Below are 22,389 nucleotides of genomic sequence, written 5' to 3'. Positions count from 1 at the left end.
GTCAAGAAATCTAAGACTTGCACTTTCTACTGATGGAATGAATCCACATGGTCTTCAAAGCATCTCACACATCACGTGGCCTATGATTTTGTTGATTTATAACCTACCTCCATGGTTATGTATAAAGCGTAAGTTTATGATGCTGCCTCTGTTAATTTCTGGACCCAAACAACCGGGGAATGATATCGACGTATACTTGACTCCTTTAATTGAAGATTTAAGAATTATGTGGGAGACAGGTGTGGAAGTTTATGATGGGTATAAGAAATAATGTTTCAATATGAGGGCTATGTTGTTCGGCACAATTAATGATTTTTCAGCATATGGTAATTTATCAAGATATAGCATTAAAGGTCAGTGTGCATGTCCTATATGTGAAGAGAGTACAAATTGGATGCAGTTGATACATTGTAAGAAGAATATATTTCTTGGACATCGTAGATTTTTACCTTATAGTCATCAGTATCGTGGGTGGAGAAATGCATTCAATGGAAAACCAGAGGAAGGTAAAGCTCCTTTAGCACCGACTAAATATCAAATACTTGAAAAAGTACAAGGTTTGACCAATAAATTTGGCAAACCTTTTGCGGGAGAGCTGGTGAAAACTGGGTGGAAGAAAAAGTCATTTGGAAGTCATTGTATATAAGACATTTCCTCGATGTGATGCATATTGAAAAAAATGTATTTGATAGTGTTATTGGTACATTACTCAATGTTCCAGGAAAGCCTAAATATGGCATCAATGCAAGATTGGACTTGGTCTATATGGGAATAAGAAATGAATTGGGTCCCGTAAAGAAAGGAAATCGCACATATCTACCTCCAGCCGCTCATACTCTATCTAGAAAGGAAAAAATTGTTTTATGTAAATTTCTACACGAAGTTAAATTTCCATAAGGATACTCTTCAAACATTAAAAATTTGGTTTGTATGAAAGACCTCAAGTTAAAAGGTTTGAAGACCCATGATTGTCATATTATAATGGAGCATTTGCTACCAATAGGTATACGTTCCATTTTACCTGAAAAAGTTCGACTAGCCTTAACTAGATTATGTTTCTTCTTCAGGGAAATTTGTAGTAAAGTGATCGACCCTCAGAAATTACCGACATTGCAGAGGGAAATTGTTGTTACTTTGTGTGAGCTTGAAATGTATTTCCCACCATCGTTTTTTGATATAATGGTTCACCTTACTGTTCATCTGGTTAAGGAGACACAACTTTGTGGGCCAGCTTATATGAGATGGATGTATCCGATAGAACGATATATGAAAATATTAAAAGGGTACGTAAAAAGTAGAAGTCGACCAGAAGGTTGTATTGCTGAACGATACATTGTTGAAGAGGCTGCTGAATTTTGTACTGAATATCTGTCCAATGTTGAATCCATAGGGCTTCCCATGTCTCGTCATTCGGGAAGACTATCAGGAGAAGGGATAACTGGAAGGAGACTACTGACTATATCAAGGACAGAATGGGAGCAGGCACAATTGTATGTTCTGCACAATGATGATGAGGTTCAACCGTATGTTACAATACACATGGATCAGTTATCTCGTTTGAACATGAATAGGAATCAAAATTGGATAACTCTAGAGCACAATCGAAGTTTTATAACATGGTTAAATAATCACATAAAGTCAAAGTTGGATATAGACCCCATATCAATTTCACAGAGATTGAGGTGGCTAGCAAATGGTCTGAGTTTACATGTCTTTTCTTACACTAATTATGTAATTAACGTCTACACGTTTTATACCAAAGAACAAGATGATCAGACCACTATTCAAAATAGCGGAGTCACTCTCGTAGCTGAAGCGATGCATGTCTCAAGTGCAAAAGACAAAAACCCAATATATGCAAATCTATCATATTTTGGGGTTATCGAGCGCATATGGGAGTTAGACTACACAATGTTTCGTGTTCCCATATTTGGTTGCAAGTGGGTCGATAATAATAATGGTGTTTGGATTGATGATTCAGGGTTCTTGCTTGTCGATTTTAATAGGGTGGGATACAAAGACGAGCCTTTTTATTAGCGTCGCAAGCTCAACAAGTGTTTGATGTCACTGATCTTGCTGATGATAAATGGTATGTTGTCCTATCGACCAATAAAATAGGTGATGATAACAATAATGATGAAGATGTTGGTAATGATCTTTTATTTGCAACATCACAACCACATGAAATTGATTCAACTGATGAAGGTTTATATCTTAGAGATGATCATGATGAGGGAATTTGGATTAATCCACCGTTTCGTATCGTTAATGGACAAATAAATGTGAATCCCACCAGAAAAAGAAGAAGGGCATCTTAATGTACATGTTTAATTGTTTTGTATAAACCATGTAATCTGAATTGAGTTCATGTAATTTAATTGTTTGAACATGTTTAATTGTTTTATATAAGCAGCCATGTATTTGATTTTCTGCTTATATTTAGCTTGATCTTAGTGTTTTATACTAAGTTCATGTAATTTAATATAAACTAGTAATTTACATGAACTGAACTGAATATAAACTAGTAATTTACATGATCTGAACTGAACTGAAAAAAAATCCAAATATAGGTAATTTACATGAACTGAACTGAATATTGTTGGATTTTGATCCTTTGATTCCTAATTTTGACATAATTAATAATTCAACAATGTTCATACAATGCATGATAAATCTAATATTTGAATTGAGCAAGATTTCAGGAACCATAATCAAACCCTACACACTTGGATCAAATTGCTTGGAACACAAGAAATCAACAAAAGTTGAATTCTGAATATGAAAATCGATTGGGAAATCGATTTCATAACAAGGGTGTAAGGAAATCTTAAGTGTTTGTAAATGTGCAATCGATTAGGCAATCGATTAGATTAATTAAAAATGAAAAATGCACAAGTCAGTAGCCTCTGATTTGGAGGAAATCGATTGGTAAATCGATTGAACATTTCACAAATCAAACCTGATGGTAACACATCGATTGGTAAATCGATTGAATGAGTCACAGTGGCACTCCAGTGCTGAGGGAATCGATTGGCAAATCGATTGACAAAGTATCATTTGAAAAATGACCTCACCTGTGACAAATACAATCGATTGGACAATCAATTGTTAACACTTTCAATTTTGATAAAGTTTGGTTGCAATCGATTGGGAAATCGATTGAACTAAACACCAGGTAAAACTTTTCAGGAACATGCCACCAAAGCGATTGACAAGTCGATTTATATCAAATAACTGAGTCACTGTTTTGAATCACATCGATTAACAAATCGATTGACATCAAAAACCTGAGCCACTGTTTTGAAAACAATCGATTGGCAAATCGATTGAAATAAACTTGTTGAAAACACAGTGAACTCTGAAGTTTGGCAAATCGATTGAGTAATCGATTGAAAATAGTTTTATTAAAACAGTTTCCCAGAAATCGATTAGGCAATCGATTTATACAGGTCTGGACATGTTCTGCTGAAAAGTGTTGTTTTAAAGAATCGATTGGTAAATCGATTAATTTCTCATAACACTCTCAGCTGTTCATAACAACAAACTAACAACTTCATAATTGTGATTACAGATCTCAATACAGTTTGTTGACAATCTAAGAGAAATGATAATGTGCTCAAGAACAATTCATGAATATCCAGATTTGTGAGGAGCAACATTCATAAAGATTGAAGACCCTTTTGTTTTACAATCTTTTATTCTTTCTGTAATAAATCTTTGAACGAAATAGAACGCAAGAAAAGCCAGCTCGAAACTGGTGGCTACTTTTTTGGTTGAGGGGGCTCAACAAGAAAGAGTCGCACTTTGATTCTGTGATAGGCTGCTGAGTGTCTACAAGGATCAGAGGGTATTCAATAGGAAAGACATAATTAGAGATTGATAGGTTTCAGGGAGGAAACTGGAAAATCTTTGTAATTAATTCTTTCTATTGAAGGAGAAGAAAATCTGAAATCCAATTGGATTTTCAGGACTGGACGTAGGTTGTTGTGGAACAACCGAACCAGGATAAATCTCTGTGTCTTCTTCTCTAACTCTCTCTCTTTAAATTTCTATATTGCTAACTTTGCATGCCCCAAAATTTAATTTCCGCTGTGCACTTGATACTGATTAATTTGGTAACGAAAACTGATATATTTTCTTTATTGCGAGGTCACTGATACCAACAAATATAAAAGGCATTGTAAATTGCTTTTAAAAAAATAGTCATATAACATAAGAAAACAAAGAGGTCTTTTACAGCGCTTATTCTACAAGCACTGTAAAAGAGCCTTTTAAAAATAAAATAAGAAGGCCTTTTAGAGCGCTTATTTGAAAAAGCGTTGTAAAAGGCTTTTAATAAAACAGTCATATAACATAAGAAAACAAAGAGGTCTTTTATAACGCTTATTATACAAGCGCTGTAAAAGAGCCTTTTTAAAAATAAAATAAGGAGGCCTTTTAGAGCGCTTTTCCAACAAGCGTTGTAAAATGCTTAGGTCTTATAGAGTGCTTTTCCAACAAGCGCTGTAAAAGGCTTCTAAAAAAGCACTGTAATAGGGTTTTATATATAACAGTAAACCGCTTCAGTTTCCTCTTCATTACGTAAACTTCACTATCATCTCCTCTTCATCGTTCTTCTCTTCCTTTGCGAACCCTGTCATCTCTTCCATTACGAACCATATTTCCACGATCATCGCTCTCATTTCGAACCACATTTCCATCCACGATCATCTCTCTCATTACACACCATCTCTTTTCATTGAAATACGTAACCCTCATTACGTATTTCTTCGAACCATACTTCAGTTTCTGCGAACCGTATTTCTGTGAACCCTCATTTCTACGCATTACGTATTTCTTCGAACCCTCACTATTCAGGTATTGATGTTATTAATTTGTTTTTATCTCTAAAATGCATGTTGAACTTATACTGATACGTACTTAAACTACTGCATGTTGAACTTGTTGAAGTTATACTGAACTGCATGTTGAACTTATTGTAGATAAATGGCTACCAACAAATATTTAGATTGTCAAAATGAGGAAGTTGTCAACACTAAGACTTACGAAAATGAAGTCAAACGTGGTGCAACCAACATGCAAAAGGTCATAAAAGCAAGGAACAGTGGCATAAAATTTGAGGTATACTATAATCTGTTTGCTGTTTATTTATTTTTATCTTTTTTGAAAGCATGTACTTAATATATGAGTTTATTAGGTTGGATGGAATGAGAGTGGTCAGCCAATTGACCCCAACAGCTCCATGTTTGTATATTACATTGGGGCTGTTGTTCGTCACAATATCCCCATTACAATTGATGATTGGAGAGATAAGGCGTTGAAGGATGCGAAAGATATACTGTGGAATGATATACAAGTAGCTTTTTTGATCCACTCTTTTGTCATTTATAATTTTTTCCATTGAAATACTTTACTCAAACTATATTTTCATTTGGCTTGCAGACTGCTTTTGTTCTTGATGAGGTGAGAAAGAATTACGTCTTAAGAGTTGCCGGGAAAATACACCGAGGTTTTAGATCTCACCTCTCAAATTTCTATCTAAAAGATAGTGAAGGAAATATGAATGCTGAAGCTCCAAGAATATATAAACATTATATATCAAATGAAGAATGAAGTGCATTTGTATCAAAACGTTCGGACCCCGCGTTTGTGGTAAGTGATTAATTTATTAGCATTTGTGTTTTATTATTCATATTCATAACGTATTTTAAATTTTTACACGATTGTTATTTTTTTATATAGAATATAAGGCAAATCGCGAGAGGGCAAAAACTCCGACGCACTCATACAAAAAATCATGTATGGGATATGCACGTCTAGAGCAAAAACTTGTAAGTAATTAAACATCACTTTTATATAATGAGGGAATTTGTATTATAAACTATAGTTTCTAACTAATATTTTGTTTATGATCTTAACGAATAGCAACAAGACACCCAATCTGATCAACCGTTGGGTCGTCATATCTTGTGGAAGGAAGCTCGTGTAAATAAGGATGGAGTGGTTGATAACGAAAATGTTCAAAAAGTAATAGAACTTTGTGTAAGTATATTATCACTTTAATATTTTTTAATATTGTATTTTATCACTTTAATACTATCACTTTAATATTTTTTTAATAATGTATTTTAAAAATGGTATTGAACCTATCTTTTTAATCCTACATGTATTTTAGAAAAATCTCGAATAAAGTTCGGAAAATCAAGAGGACAACAAAGCTAGTTGCAGGGACATTCTCGGTAAAGTGTTTAATGTTCCTGAATATTCCGGTCGCGTGAGGGGGAAAGGATATGATGTAACTCCTAAAAGCTATTTTTCACAATAGAAGCGCCAAAATCCATCCAATGAAGAAGTATTAGAGAAGCTCAAACTCCTATCATAGCAAGTTGCACTCTTGGTGAAGACGAATAAAGACAAGCAACTTCCAGATCAGCTCCAACGTGAAATACAAATGGAGAGTGAAAACGCGAGTTGCAACATTGGTCTCAAAAGTCTTCCCGAGGTAATTAATTACTTACTTATGTATTAACCATTAATTTAGGGTGTCACTCCTTGCGTGCGGTACTTATCCTCCCTTACTCATCGCAAGGTCGGAAAAGGAACATTGTACAATACTTCGGGAGAAGTATTGCACAACACACAGATCCTTGCGGGCCATGCCAAAGTATCACTTGTTATTGCTTTGGAACCAAATGCACCGTTGCCTATACCGGACAACGATGCAGATATGAAGTTTTTGGGCGAAGCAGTTGGTAGTTATGTGGCATGGCCCACACATCTTGTTGCCCTTGATAAGGTATGTTTAATTAATTGAAATGTATGTTTAATTGATATGTATATTTAATTGCTGATTTTTTCCGCTGCTAACTTTAATATCACATTTATATTTAGATTCTGAAAAAGTCTAAAGGGAATGATAAGAAGATTCCCAGAAATGAGTCAATTACATCGCCGAAAAAGGTTTGTCCCATTTAATCCGTAAGGTTTGTCATTTTTTCAGATTCAATAAACTAACATTTAACCTCATTTTTTTAGATTCAATCAAATAAACCACCCGCACAGCAAAATAAAGCCGGAAAACCTCAAAGATTGGAGGATAATAAAGCTGGCAAACTTCAAAAGTTGAAGGGTAATAAAGCTGCCAAAGTTGCTACTAAAAACTGGATCGGGGAAAATCAGTCGCTGCTGCTCCTAAAATAAGTCAGCCATACCTTGCTAAATATGGGTCGTGTCTTGACATCCAAGTAAAAAGGAATATGGGCAGCAACGGCGATTCACACGTCATAAGCATGAATAAAGCTATATTCGGAGATGAGTATGAAGAATTTCTTAAAAAAGAGCACATATACGAACTTCTCAACCATAAGGAGCTGAGTGCTACTGTCATCAGCTTATACATTAGGTAAAAAATACTTTTAATTGCATTTATTGGAAATTAATTAAATTTATTGGTAATTAATCTAATTTGAAATTTTCATTGAAGGTTTTTGTATGAGAAGTTGGTGTGCACGCACAGATTGTCAAATAGATATTCATTCTTGTCTCCACATAAGCTTTCGATGTGTAAACTCGATCCAGTGAATGTAAAGAAATATATTGTAGATATCTTATTAGGAAATATAGAGAAGGATAAGTTGTTCTTTGCACCATATAATTCAGGGTACATAATTATATATTATTTATTTATATCTTTTTAAATTTATGAGATCTTAATTTATTAGTTGTGTAAAGAAAATTGCCAACCAAATTTTTGTTGTTGTAGGGAACAGTGGGTGCTATTTGCAATCAATGCGACCTCTGAAGTTATATACTATTTAGATCCCTTGCACGACAATTACAACAATCACTCCGATATAAAGACTATGTTCGACACGTAAGTAATATTCATTTATTTCTTACATATATATATAAATAATGTGTTTGTTAATGCTATAATAATCATATTTATTTATTTGATAGTGCTTTACAAGTTTTTCGAGTTCAAAGAGGTGTTATAGTGTCGAAGCAAAAGTCTAATAACATCACATGGATTCCAATAAAGGTTTGAAATATATGCCTTTAAATTTTCATTTACAAATATATGCCTTTACAATCAATGCACAAATATTGTATTGACTTATATGTTTTATTCTATAGTGCCCTCGTCAAACTAACAACATCGACTGTGGGTACTATGTATTGCGATTCATGAAAGAGATTGTTGATAGGAATCAAACTATTATCCCAGAAACGATACGGTATTTTCATTATTTGATTTTCATATATAAATTATGTATATATTTGATTCAAACTTATTTATGTTCAATTTTTATACTGCACAGTACTTTGACAATTCCAATCCAATATACTCTGAGAAAGATCTAATTGAATTAAAGGAAGACTGGTGTCAGTATGTGCTTGAAATGAAAATTATTTGATTTGCTAGGAAATAGCATGCTGCAAGGGATCTGAATATATGGTAGCTAGTTCTGTTCTGTGTAATAATGTTAGTTATATGTATATGAATAGGGCACAGTATCTGAATATGTATATGAATATGTGCTGTTGTACAATATCTGAATATGTATACGTAGTTATATGAATATGTGATGTTGTACAATATTTGAATATGTATATGAATATAGTTCTGTTGTTGTGTAAATTAAGTTATAAAGTTAAGTTATATAGTTATGTTTTTTGTGTACTGATTGTGAAATGATTGTGTGAACTGATTGTGAACTGATTCTGGATGAAAATGATTTTGAAAAAAAAATTAAAAGACAACGCTTTCTAAAAAAATACCATAAAAACCAAAAAGCGCTTTTTAAAAATTTCATTTACAACGTTTTTAAATAAAATTAAAATAAGAATGCACCTTTTACAGCGCTTATTTGAACAAGCGCTGTAAAAGGTGCATAATAATGCATATTTTGAATGCACCTTTTACAGCGCTTCTTTGAACAAGCGCTGTAAAAGGTGCATAATAATGCATATATTGAGTGCACATTTTACAGCGCTTATTTGAAAAAGCGTTGTAAAAGGTGCATAATAATGCATATATTGAATGCACATTTTACCGCGCTTTTTCATATAAGCGCTGTAAAAGGTGCATAACAAGCACGCAATATATCTACATTTTTTATAGCGCTTTTCGATTTTAAAAAGCGTTGTTGTATCTTTTTACAGCGCTCGATTCTACAACGTTTTTTTGTTTGAAAAAGCGTTGTAGATAGCTTAAAAAAAGCGCTGTAAAAATTCTATTTTTCGCGTAGTGAAAAAACTCATATAATCATTACACTTGGTTCTTTATGTTAATTTAGATTTAATTTTGGTCCATTAAGTATTTTTTTTCGTTCTATTTTGATCCCTAATTTTTAAACATTAGACACTTTGACCCCTCAAACTTTTATGGTTCCATCTTAGTCCATTCAGGTACTAAAATTAAACAGTTTAGTCTCTTTAGTTAAAAACACAAGATACATTGATCCCTTAACTTAAAAACATTAGACCATGATAAACATTGCCGGAATGTCAAACGTTTATAGCTTAGAGATTCACATGTATACAATTTGTTATTTAAGGGACCAAAGCTGTTAATTTTTATAACTTAAGGAACTAAAATGAAACTAAAAGAGTTTTAAAGAACAAAGTGTTTAACATTTATAACTTAAAGAATCAAAATGAAATTAAAAAAAATCAAAGGATTAAAATGAAATCTAAAAACAATTTAAAAAACTAAAGTATAATTTAACTAAAAATAATTACACGGCAACGAACTAAACCGCAATCCGTTTAGGATTGGACTCAAATAGCATTTTTTTTAAACTATTTTAGAAAAGTTTTTTTTTTAGTCCGTTCCGATATAAGCCACGCTAAGTAGTTAAATTTGACAGCCCTAGCCGCTAGTGTGGAATTTGCAATTCTCAATTATCGACAACTTCTGTAAGTCTCTTTCTTACTTGACTTTAGAATGAATATTGTCCATCATACGTAGCTTATTTGTCTTGTTTTGATTTAGATTAGATTAAGACTCTCAATTCAATTTTATCTTCACAATATATGATGGAGCACTTTTCAAAAGCCATAAGTGATATATCAGCCACAAATAATTAAAATCGATTGGTTTAGGGGTGAACTTGTTTTCTTCTCCCGGACATGGACATCATCAACAAATGCGTGATTAGAAACAAAACAATTGTTAGGACACAAACTAGGAAGACAATTCAAACATCATAGTAAATAAAAATTATTGTCGAATTAAGAATAGAAATATATACGATAGCATTTGGATACAATTAGAGGCCCGTGTATAATATTACAAAAAATAATAAAAATTATTTTTCTTTATTCTTAAATGTGTAATTTGTTGTCGGTATCTAAATTTATTAAAATTACAAATATATTTTAAATGTCTTTTTTATTATGATTTTACATATAAAATTCATTAAAAAAAATATATTTAATAACTAAATTAACATACTACATACACATTTAAAGACCAAATTTGATTATTAAAAAACACATTTAAAATATATATTTAAAGTCTATTATAACAATATGTCACATATTTAAAATATCAAAATACAGTGAATAGTATTTTTTTTTTCCCTTCAAAACAAGTGTAGGCGATTGCCTACAAACTAGAACATGGGTTCGTCCCTGCAGGATACAATATCAAATTTTACCATTCCAGTATTTTCAAAAACAAGCACGGTTTGTGTCGTTGTACATACATTATATAGCCTAAATTAATAAGAATAAATATTAATTTTTAGAAATAATCTTAATGGTAGAATAAATATATAAAAAATTGAAGTTTTGCATTAAAATGAATATTAAAAATTTAAAGTCATCCATTTGCTAACAACAGTTGGTTTAGTGATCCATTAGACTTAAGTGCGTTATACATTACCTTCGTCATCGACAAAAGTTCAATTTTCAAAATAGTTTTCAAAATTCGGAGGTTGTTCACAAAATCATATAAAAATAAATTTGGCTTAATTGTAGTTTTGATCCTCCTATTTTAGCTGAATTGCTAAAGTAGTCATCTCATTTTGTTTCTCTTCAGTTTTGGTCCTCCAAACAGAATTTTAGTCCAAAATTTGATGAAGTTTCATTTTTTAAAGTTGTATTACACCATTTATGATTATAGATTTCAGGTACAATTGTTGCAAGTGAGATTTTGAGGCATGATGTGACTTAAATAAATACAAAAAAAAAAAAAAATTCATCAAGTTTTAGACCAAAATAATGTTTAAGGGACCAAAACTGAGGAGAAATAAAATGGGGGGACTACTTTCGCGATTCAACTAAAATAGGGGGATCAAAACTACAATTAAACCAATAAATTTAGTTGATATAAAAATTGTATACTTCACTTCGAAACAAAAAGTAAGAAGAATATTTAGTTTGAAAATATAGTTTCATAGTCTTATTTTTTAGACTAAAAAAACGATATTCGTTTATTCAAATAGATAGAATATTTCGATGCAACATATATTCAAATTTGTTAACAGAGGTTAAAGTTACGAACAAACTAACAACATCTAAGTTAATAATACAAAACAACAACATGCTTACAAATATGATAAAATTTAAGTGTTCGGGATATCTATACACTCAGATTTATAACGTTGACGATATTAAAATTATTGATTAAAATTTATATTAGATAAAAAATACTTTATCAATTTGAACCAAATAAACACCACAACAAGACGAGAAAACTAAACATCGTCATACTTAGACGATGAAATTATATAAAAATACAAAAGAAAAATTAAATATGTGTGAAAATCACTTAATTAAATAAAATGAAAAGAAAAAAAAAACGACTTAAAAGGGTGATTCTAGGTAAAAAAAATTATAAATCACCTATCTTTAATGAACGAAGAGGAATAAAGAACATATTAGTTATTTTGTTAATGTTACATATTAATAAATTCACAATTTAAAATTTAATAAATATATCATTTTATAAAGGACATATTAGTTATTTTATTTATTCAACCTAGATTTCATACAAAAGTAAAATTAACAGATGAGTCAATAAAAACAACAAAACCATCAGAATTAAATGCCAAGTTAGGTTTTGTTGTTAAAAATATGGTTTTCACTATAATTTACACCGATCATTTCAACCATTGGTCTTTCAAGAACTACTCGGTAGGTTAGGAAAGTATTATTTGCCATAAAGTAGTGAATGTAAAATGGAAATTAAAATAGAAATGAAGAAAAACGATTTTTTAAGAAAATATAAAATAAAAGAATTAAATATTGTTTTAACTTTATGTGATTGTTAATATTAAACATAATAATAAATATTTATTATATAAATAGAATAATGTGCAAAGTATTCAAATATCATACTAAACTTTACCTTAAATATATTAACATAAATGTAATGCCAAGTCATAGAAGCAAGTACCGAAGGCAATGCTTAATCTAAAGTTAAAATCTGGAGAGGAAAAAATTATTCACTTTCATTCAGTTAACCCTTCTATCGTCTTTGCCATTGTTTCTTTTTCAGGCCACTCTGGTTTGCTACGGCCACTGCTTTTGTCTTTGAAATCTTTAGGCGATGCCTTCGAAATTGTTAGGGAAATTCCAAAATATATTTGAAATTCTCTAATAGTTATATTAATGTAGTAAAATTAAATAACTTAATATATCACTAGTTCAAGTGGTTACAATGTTTATATTTAATGCATATGTGAACCATCAAACCAATGTATCTATTAAGTTACCAAAGGTTACAAAAATTTTCAAGAGTTGTTTTCTTTCGCCAATTGATATGAGTTTCTCTATAAATAGAGACACTTTAGGGACATAAGAAGAATATGAATTACATGAGTCAAATTTCTATCAAAAATATTTCTGAGTCATTTCTTCTTTTTTTCTAATACACGAGAGTAAATGAAAGAACTTTATTATGTAAACTGTTATTGATCGATATACTTGATGTGAATGTACAATTGACTTCAAGGATTCCAAAGTATCCTAAAGGAGATTCGTCAGTTAATCCGTTTGCATCCAATATACATAGATTGGTGGGACTAATCGAACCTAAAGCTTAGAATGATACATACACTTTGGAATTTATTTGTGCAACCTTCATTATCATCAATTTCACCATCTTCTTGTTCAAGATTGCAGCATACCCCCAACAAAATTTCTAACAATCTTTAGGTTTGATTCTGGTTTTAATTTATTTTTGAACAATCACTGCTTTTTTAAAGAAGATGAACAATCACATATTTATGACTACCTTGAAAGGTACATAATTAATTTATATTAATATATGATATGTTTGATATTTATATGTTAAGTTAAAGATAATATATTAGTCTGGATTGCCTTGTTGCCAACTTGCTAGCATATATAATTGATGATGATTTTATTGTGGTTTATATATGCATGACTTTTGTTTGGTGGGATTTTGAAAATCAGTGTATACCTTGATTTTTATTAGTGGCATTGTATAAATTTGACTCTTCGCTGATATTATGGTTTTATATCTTATATTTTGAAATTGTTGACAAAATGAAACACAAAAATTGGAATGATAATATGTTGTAAAAGTTATATTGAACCTTTTAATTTTAAAAACAAAATTGATGTAGATGTTCATTACCTTGATCGTAGATCATAAAGTTTATATGGTTCTAAATTTCTAAGGTTTTATAAAGTACTAATAATTGTAATGCTACAACGAGTTTATATTTTTGATACTAACAAATATGTTTGACTTATGATGCATGCTTGTGTATTAGTTTATTATTAAGTTAGTGTAAGTAACTTCATAAATATCAAGTGGGGTTTCAATTGGTTCATACAAGAAGTTTTATTATATGTGCATGATAATATGAAAGTATTTTTTTCTTGTTTGCCTTGATATTGAAAATGAATTAGATCTATTTTGAATTATTGTAAGTAGACAAATGTACATGGAAGAAACTAATATAAAATCTTAATGATTTTATTCATTGTATATTTTCTATTGTGATACTTATTTGAATTTACCATAGAACATATTTAAATATGAAACTTGAATTAATTAATAGAATTCATGATGCATAGTTATAATATAACTAAGAAGAAATGATTTCTTTAATAGAAATGAAATGAATTCTTATTTGTTAAGGAGTGAATGACTTACATGTTTGGACCCACCTTATGATATTTGATTATGAGAAATTTTTATGATCATGCTTAGTTAGCTTGTGGCATATATATTTAATGCATTCAATGTATTATATCTTAGACTTGGATATATTGAAAAGAGAATTAGAATTTTAAATTGAGATACTTATTAAATATAGTAAAAGGTAGATTAACATAAAAGTTTATGTATGTGATAATTGAGATGCTTATTAATTGTATGTGATACAATGTAAAAAGATTAAATGGCAAAAGTGTCATGGTTTAGTGATAGTTCATCAACACCATAAAAAATATATAAAAGGTGTAGGTGGATGAGTCTATATTTAAAGTTTATTAAAGTTAAAAGGAATCTTGCAATTCTTTGATGAAATAGTTGATAAGTATATGATGTCTTCATATATGATGTTGAAGTCATTAAAGACATCATATTAGGGATGTGATACAAACTCGTATCTAAATGTTAATCAATGGTGGAAACGATCAACTCACACTTGAGTAACATCAAGTCTTGAGTTCAATAATAAAAATATAATATTAGAGTGATTGAAGTACTTGATAATATATCTATCATAAAAGGTAAAAGTATTTGGACCATAAAATAAAAGTGATTGGATGAGATATCCTCTTAATGGACATATAACATATATTTGCAGAAATATATAACTATGGGTGCATTTCTAATATAGTTCACCTATATGAGAATGAAATGGGCCGCTTCATAGAGTTCAAGGGTTTGACTCTTAAATTCTCATGAAAATGATATGAGACAAAATGCTTTATCAAATGTGTCATATTTATAATTCGATCAATGGTATTGAGATTTCATGTGTATATTATGCACACTTGTTTTAATGAATAGTTAATTCAAAACTTGTCTACCAGTCTATTCAGGGATGAGTGAAAACATAATTTACTAAGTAATAGTTCAAATTGTAAGATACCTTTATATAAAAACATGGGATTTTTGGAATAACGAATTTAGATATGTTTTGAAAATGGAGGGAGATTCTAAGGGAAATTTCCAAAATATATTTGGAATTATCTAATAGCTATATTAGTGTAGCAAAACTAAATAAGTTAATGTAGCAAAACTAAATAACCTAATTCTAATGCTTAGGTTTAATGCATTTGTTAGCCATCAAACAATGCATCTGTTAAGTTACCAATGATTACAAATTTTTTCAAGGGTTGTTTTGTGTCACTAATTGGTACGAGTTTCTTTATAAATAGAGACACTTTAGAGACATAAGAATACAAATTTCATGTTTACATGTGTCAAATTTATGTCAAAAATATTTTTGAGCATTTATTCTTTATTCTAGTGCACGAGAGTAAATGAAAGAACTTTATTATGTAAACTATTATTGATTGATAAACTTGATGTGAATGTGCAATTCAATTCAAGGATTTCAAAGTATCCTGAAGTGGATTTTCCGGTTAACCCGCTTGCATCTAATATACATAGATTGGTTAGGAGAATCAAATCTGAAGCTTAGTGTGATACATATATTTTGAAATTTATTTGTTCAACTTTCATCATCATTAATTTCATATTCTTCTTGTTCAAGATTTACAGTGTACCCCCAACAAAAGTTCTAACATAAATCATCATCGTTTAAGGTAAGTTTGTCTCTGTCTTTATATTTGTCATTGTCAATGCATTTTTCTCATTTTGTTGATGCCTTAAAATTTGTCATTTTTATCATTTGTTAATGCATTTTGCTCATTTAACAATTTGTGTTGAAGATTTCAAAGTTTTTATCATATGTCACTGATTTAATATTGGCATATGAAGTATTCTTTTCTGGTTCCTTGCACCAAGTAGTGACCTATGGTTTAGTGTATGGCTCTTGTTTATTGTTTTTAACCTCTATTTATGTTGATCAATTTTTGTTGTTGCATTTTTGTTGATGCCTTATTTAAGCATTTTTTAACCTTTTTTTTTTCTTCATTTGATGATTTAGCTTCCTTTGATTCTTGTGTTGGTGATCTTTATGGTGTTCACAACTAAAGCTTATAAAAATAATTAGTTAAATGAAAACTTCATTAAAACAACGATCAAACCTTGTTTAGCAAAGATAACAAATATTGTAAAGAAATCAATTTTTTTAGAAGTGTGTGTATATATTGTCGATGCATTATTTGAATTGATTTTATGTTGATGCATTTTCGGTTGATTCATTCTTAGGTTGGTTGAAATAAAATTGGTTTTGCATCATGGAGGCAAATTTGAGAGAACCGAGATTAGACAACTTCAATATGTCAATGATAAAATTGATGTGAAAGAAGGGATTAACCCAAATGAAATCAAAAGGATTGAGCTTGTTGATATGGACAAATAAATTGTTAAATATGGTAGCATTTTACGAGTTCAATGGTTGAGACCAAAACAGGAGAATTTGGATCATAGGGTTAAGACCAAAACGGGAGAATTTGGATCATAGAGTTGAGACCTATATTATGTGATACTAATATACGTCAATTAGTGATGGATGCAAGGGAGAATATCAGTGAAATGGATATATATTTTTACCACTCTACAATTGAGGATCCAAAGTTAATGATTATAACTGAAGAAAAACTTGCATAACTTGAAAGAGCTATGGATTTTGCAGTTTCACACAATGCTTCACAAAATGAAGAAAAAAAAAACAGTTACCAATGTTGAAAAAGGGTTGCAAATGTTGAAACAAATACTGCAAATGTTGAAAAAGAAGTTGTAAATGTTGAAACAGAGACAACTAATGTTGAAAAAGAAGTTGTAAATGTTGAAACAGAGACAACTAATGTTGAAAAAGAGGTTGCAAATGTTGAAATAGAGATTGCAAATATTGAAACAGAGGATGCAAATGTTTCTACAAATGTTGAAGGGTTTGAGACAACAAATGTTGTTATGGATTGTTGAAGGGGCTTATGCGCCAATGTTAATTGGGCTGATTTGAAGGGAAAAAAATAAAGTGAAAGGGAAAAGGAAAGATGAGGTAGATGGACTTGTGAGCAGAAGTAGTAGGAATCCTCAAGTGCAAACAAAATCTAAGATTAGGTCAACACCAATTGTGTTGGATTCCTTTAGTGATGACGAGGATTTGGAATTGGTGAACACCACCAATATATTCTGGGGCATATAAATGATTATGTTAAGGTAACAATGACTATGCATGAAGGGCTTACAAATGAAGGACTAGAACATGAAAGTTTTCCAAACGATGAAGGTTATAAATATGAAGAATCAAGGACTATGACTAGCACTGATGACAACGATGACAAAAGTTGCATACCAAATTTTCCTCACTTCAATGAAGCTGTGTTGGTTTTGGTAATGTAAACTTGGAAATTTGGATGGAAATCAGTACATTTAAATTATTTAAATCTGATGTGTGTGATTACACAATTTATTTGGGTAGGGAAATGTTGGATTTTGAATTTCAAAAACTATTTAAAATTCACAATTTATGCCACCAAAGATATTACTGGGTTGAGTCGCGGACTAGGTCGCTCTCTTTAAGACGTTTCGCGGCACTGCTCAAATTGTGCAAGGCAGACTATCAACCACGAAGTCCCCAGGATAAAACAGTCCAGATTCACTGTATCGGAGTTCCACTGCACCGTAGAAAACCGTTCTAGAATTACACCCTCCATATGGCAGTTTAAGCCACTCTCAATATGACAATCAAAGTCACTCTCAATATGACAATCAAAGTCACTCTCAATATGGTACTATGACCATTCATAACTACGGCATAATAACCGCTCAAAAAGACAAAAAAAAAAAAACGAATGGACTACGGCATAACAACCGCTCAAAAAACCGAAAGGATTACGGCATAACATCCGCTTTAAAACCGAAGGGACTACGGCATAATAACCGCTCTAAAACCGAAGGGACTGCGGCATAATAACCGCTTTAAAACCGAAGGGACTGCGGCATAATAACCGCTCTAAAACCGAAGGTACTGTGGCATAATAACCGCTCTAAAACCGAAGGGACTGCGGCATAATAACCGCTCTAAAACCGAAGGGACTGCGGCATAATAACCGCTCTAAAACCGAAGGGACAGAAAGAAAGGGGAGAAGTGGCTCGAAAATTAGGCGAGCAGAATATAAGAGGGAGAAAAGAGAAAGTTGGGAAAAGCATCCAACTTTGGTGTACTTTTCACAATAGCTTGAAACTCATTATATAGTGATGGAAGCAAAGTCACATATGTTTTCTAAACAATGTGGGACTTTAGTATGTATAGAATTGAAACTACACAAAATATGATAGTTTTTCAAAGTGGGATTTCAAAAAATATTCTTACCAATGTGGGACTTGAATTTTAAAAAACAAGTTTCTTTCCAATTAAATTTACAAGAAATATTTCTTTCCAATGTGGGACTTCAACACATTTTTAAATTCACACTATAACATACATATGTTCCAACAATCCCCCAATTGAATTTAAAAAAAGTTTCTTAAAATAGCATCAAGTTAAAAAAAATTCTTAAAATAGCATCAAGTCCTTCTATAAGATCATGCATAAACAAAGGTGTCTTTCGACTTGAACCTTTGCATAGCGAGTAGGATTCAGATTCAACAAGAGTAACCGTAGTTTTGAACTCTATCTCTGACAATCAAACCCACACACAACCTTTTCATTAGGTGTATTCTAAAAAGCCCGTGCATTTAGGGCCCTGCACGTGTATCCCAGTCTAGTGAACGCTCTAGGAATTCTGCCTCGAAATTCCATAGGAAGCGGCCCCCACTTCCACATTCACGTAGGTGAGTCTATCAAGAGTACTCCTGTAGCCACTAGGTACCCCACTCCATATAGAGTATAGATCTCATTAAGAGTTTCTATTATCTCATCCTTTTTCGCTTCAGGAATCATGCTTCTCATATAAAACATAGCATGTTCATCTCATATCACTATGACTTGTTATTACCCATTGAACCTAATTCTTGGGATCTCCAGTCTTTTAGGTCAGGTTACCATCATAAGTGACTCATTTATCTATAGGCATTAGTCCCATCCTTTTGGATGTATTTTGGACTTTCTCTCTAGCTAATCCTTTCGTCAAAGGATCAGCTAAATTTTCATCAGTGCGTACATGATCCACAATAACAGCTCCTTTCGAAAGTAATTCTCTAATTGTGCTGTGCTTACGACGTATTTGTCGTCTCTTACCGTTATAATAACGATTCTCAATTTTTGCAATAGCCGCGGTACTATTGCAGTGGATCAACACATCTGTCATAGATCTTTTCCATATAGGGATCTCAACTAGCAAGCATCTCAACCAACTCGCTTCTTCACTAGTAGCAACTAGTGCTATCATTTCAGACTCCATAGTGGACTAAGCCAATATCATCTGTTTCTTCGATTTCCATGATACAACACCACCGGCTATGCTGAAAACATAGCCACTGGTTGCCTTAGAGTCATCTGATAAAGTGTTCCAATCAGCATCACTATATCCTTCAAGGACGACAGGAAATCTTTGATAATGTAATCCGAGACTCATGGTCCTTTTAAGGTATCTCGTGACTCTTTTGATAGCGTGCCAATGCTCCACACTAGGTCTACTAGTAAACCTGCACAACAATCCCACGACATAGGCAATGTCGGGTCTAGTACAATCAGTGGCATACCTGAGGCTGCCAATGATGCTCGCATATTCAGTTTGTCTAACACCTTCACCAGAGTTCTTGAAAAGTTTTACACTGGGATCATAAGGTGTGCAAGCAGGTTTACAGTCAAAGTAATTATATTTCTTTAGGATCTTTTCAATATAGTGAGATTGATCCAAAGAAATTCCCTTTTCTGACCTAGTAATCTTGATTCCGAGGATTACACTTGCTTCTCCGAGGTCTTTCATATCAAAGTTGTTACACAACAATGATTTCAAAATATTTACAGCATGAATGTTTGAATCAGATATGAGTATCTCGTCTACATAGAGACATATGATAGTGCAAATGCCATTTTCAAATTTGTGGTAAATACATTTGTCACTTTCATTCACTTTAAACTCATTCGATATAATAAAGTTATCAAACTTTTCATGCCATTTCTTTGGAGCTTATTTAAGACCATACATGGACTTATCTAACATACATACCCTGTATTCTTGTCCTTGAATTACAAAACCTTTAGGTTGCTCCATAATAGATTTCTTCTTCCGAATCACCTTTTAAAAAAGTTGTTTTAACATCCATTTGGTGTAACACCAGGTTAAGAATAGCTGCTAGTGATATGAGTATTCTAATGGATGTTATTCTAATGATCGGTGGAAAAGTCTCGAATAAATCTATATTTTCTCTTTGTCTAAAACCTTTGGCTACAAGGTGTGCCTTGTATTTATCAACAGATCCATCGGGTTTTAGTTTCTTTTCCAAAATCCATTTACAAACTATTGGTTTGCAACCAAGAGGCAAGTGTACTAAATGTCAGGTTCGGTTAGACTCTAGAGAATTCTGGTCCATAATCTATAGCAACTCTTACTCTCTTACTCCTTCGAGTTTCTGTTTCGTCTTGTTTGTTGCTTTCAATGCTTCTTGTCACACGAACTTGATTAAGTTCGCTGCCCCCACTATTCCTCAGGAACTTGGCTAGGTTCGCTGCCCCCACTATTTCTCGATTTAAAAGGGGATTTATTTTCATAGAAGTCAACTTCATTTGACTTTATGATCACTTTTGCGTTTAGGTCATAAAACCTATACGCTTTGTTCTTTACCGCATACCCAATGAATTCTCATTCATAGGCTCTACTGGCGAATTTAACTCGCTCGAGATCGGGATTCTGACATAAGCCAGACCACCCCATGTTTGAAAATAAGACAAGTTCGATTGTCTTTTCTTCACTATCTCATAAAGAGATGTTTTGTTTTTAGATTTAAAAACTCTATTCAAAACATAACAAATAAACAATATATTTTCTTCACACCAATGAGATGTAGTACTAGAGTTAAACATACTAGCAACAACTAGTTCAATAAAAGTTATATTCTTTTTTCTTTTCAACTTTACCATTCACTTCAAGTAATTATGGTGTAGTTGTTCCATGTATAATTCCAAACAATTTATAAAACTCATTTAATAAACTAAATCATACTTGGAATCTCTTAATCTTTATACTAAATTGATAATTGATTTTCAATTTCAGCTATAAAGATCCTTAACATGCCAAGCGTTTCACTTTTATTTTTCATTTCTTAGTAACGTCTCATCAAGTTCACATATGTCAAAGTGTAATAAATCTAAAGACTTAGATTCTCTAACTACATATTTATGTGAACTCTTTGTTATTTTAGCCTGACTATAAAAATCACATTTTCCAAAATCATTTAACAATAACTTTAGAATTAAAACTAAGTTACTTAATTTTGAAATCAGATGTGTTCACATCACATAGTCTAGCATATCAAAATTAAAATCACACAACATGTAAGCATAAATAGACATTTTATTGATTTCAACATTCAAACAAAAGAGACATATTAAATTTCAATATTTAATTTAAATATGTCATGAATGACGTACCTTAATAGCATATCTCATGAATTATCTTCTGCATTTTACGGGAGTGTGCCTCCACCTCCACGGATCTATCAGCCTCCATGTATCTGTCATCACACATCAGATACTCTCTGATACTCTAGGTAGCAGTCACAACTTACTTAGAGTATCTCAAACATATCTCGCATTATTGCTGGAACTGAAAAAATTATACAGATCATCAGCAAGTCGATTAAGAATATAATTCTTATCATTATTCTCCCATGGGTTAATTCTCCAACTGTTTTATCCTTTTCTATTTGCTTCAAATTGAAACAGTTTGTCGAAATGAGAGGCAACATAACCAAATCCAGTAATCTCTTCGGTTGACATGGCAGAACGAAACGTCTTAAAATTGTTGGATTTTGAATTTCAAAAACTATTTAAAATTCACAATTTATGCCACCGAAGATATTACTGGGTTGAGTCGCGGACTAGGTCGCTCTCTTTAAGACGTTTCGCGGCACTGCCCAAATTGTGCAAGGCAGACTATCAACCACGAAGTCCCCAGGATAAAACAGCCCAGATTCACTGTATCGGAGTTCCACTGCACCGTAGAAAACCGTTCTAGAATTACACCCTCAATATGGCAGTTAAAGCCACTCTCAATATGACAATTAAAGTCACTCTCAATATGGTACTATGACCATTCATAACTACGGCATAATAACCGCTCAAAAAGACAAAAACGAATGGACTACGACATAATAAC

This window comes from Cicer arietinum, chromosome 6, assembly GCF_000331145.2.
Source record: "Cicer arietinum cultivar CDC Frontier isolate Library 1 chromosome 6, Cicar.CDCFrontier_v2.0, whole genome shotgun sequence".
NCBI lineage: Eukaryota > Viridiplantae > Streptophyta > Magnoliopsida > Fabales > Fabaceae > Cicer > Cicer arietinum.
This window is presented reverse-complemented; position numbering follows the sequence as displayed.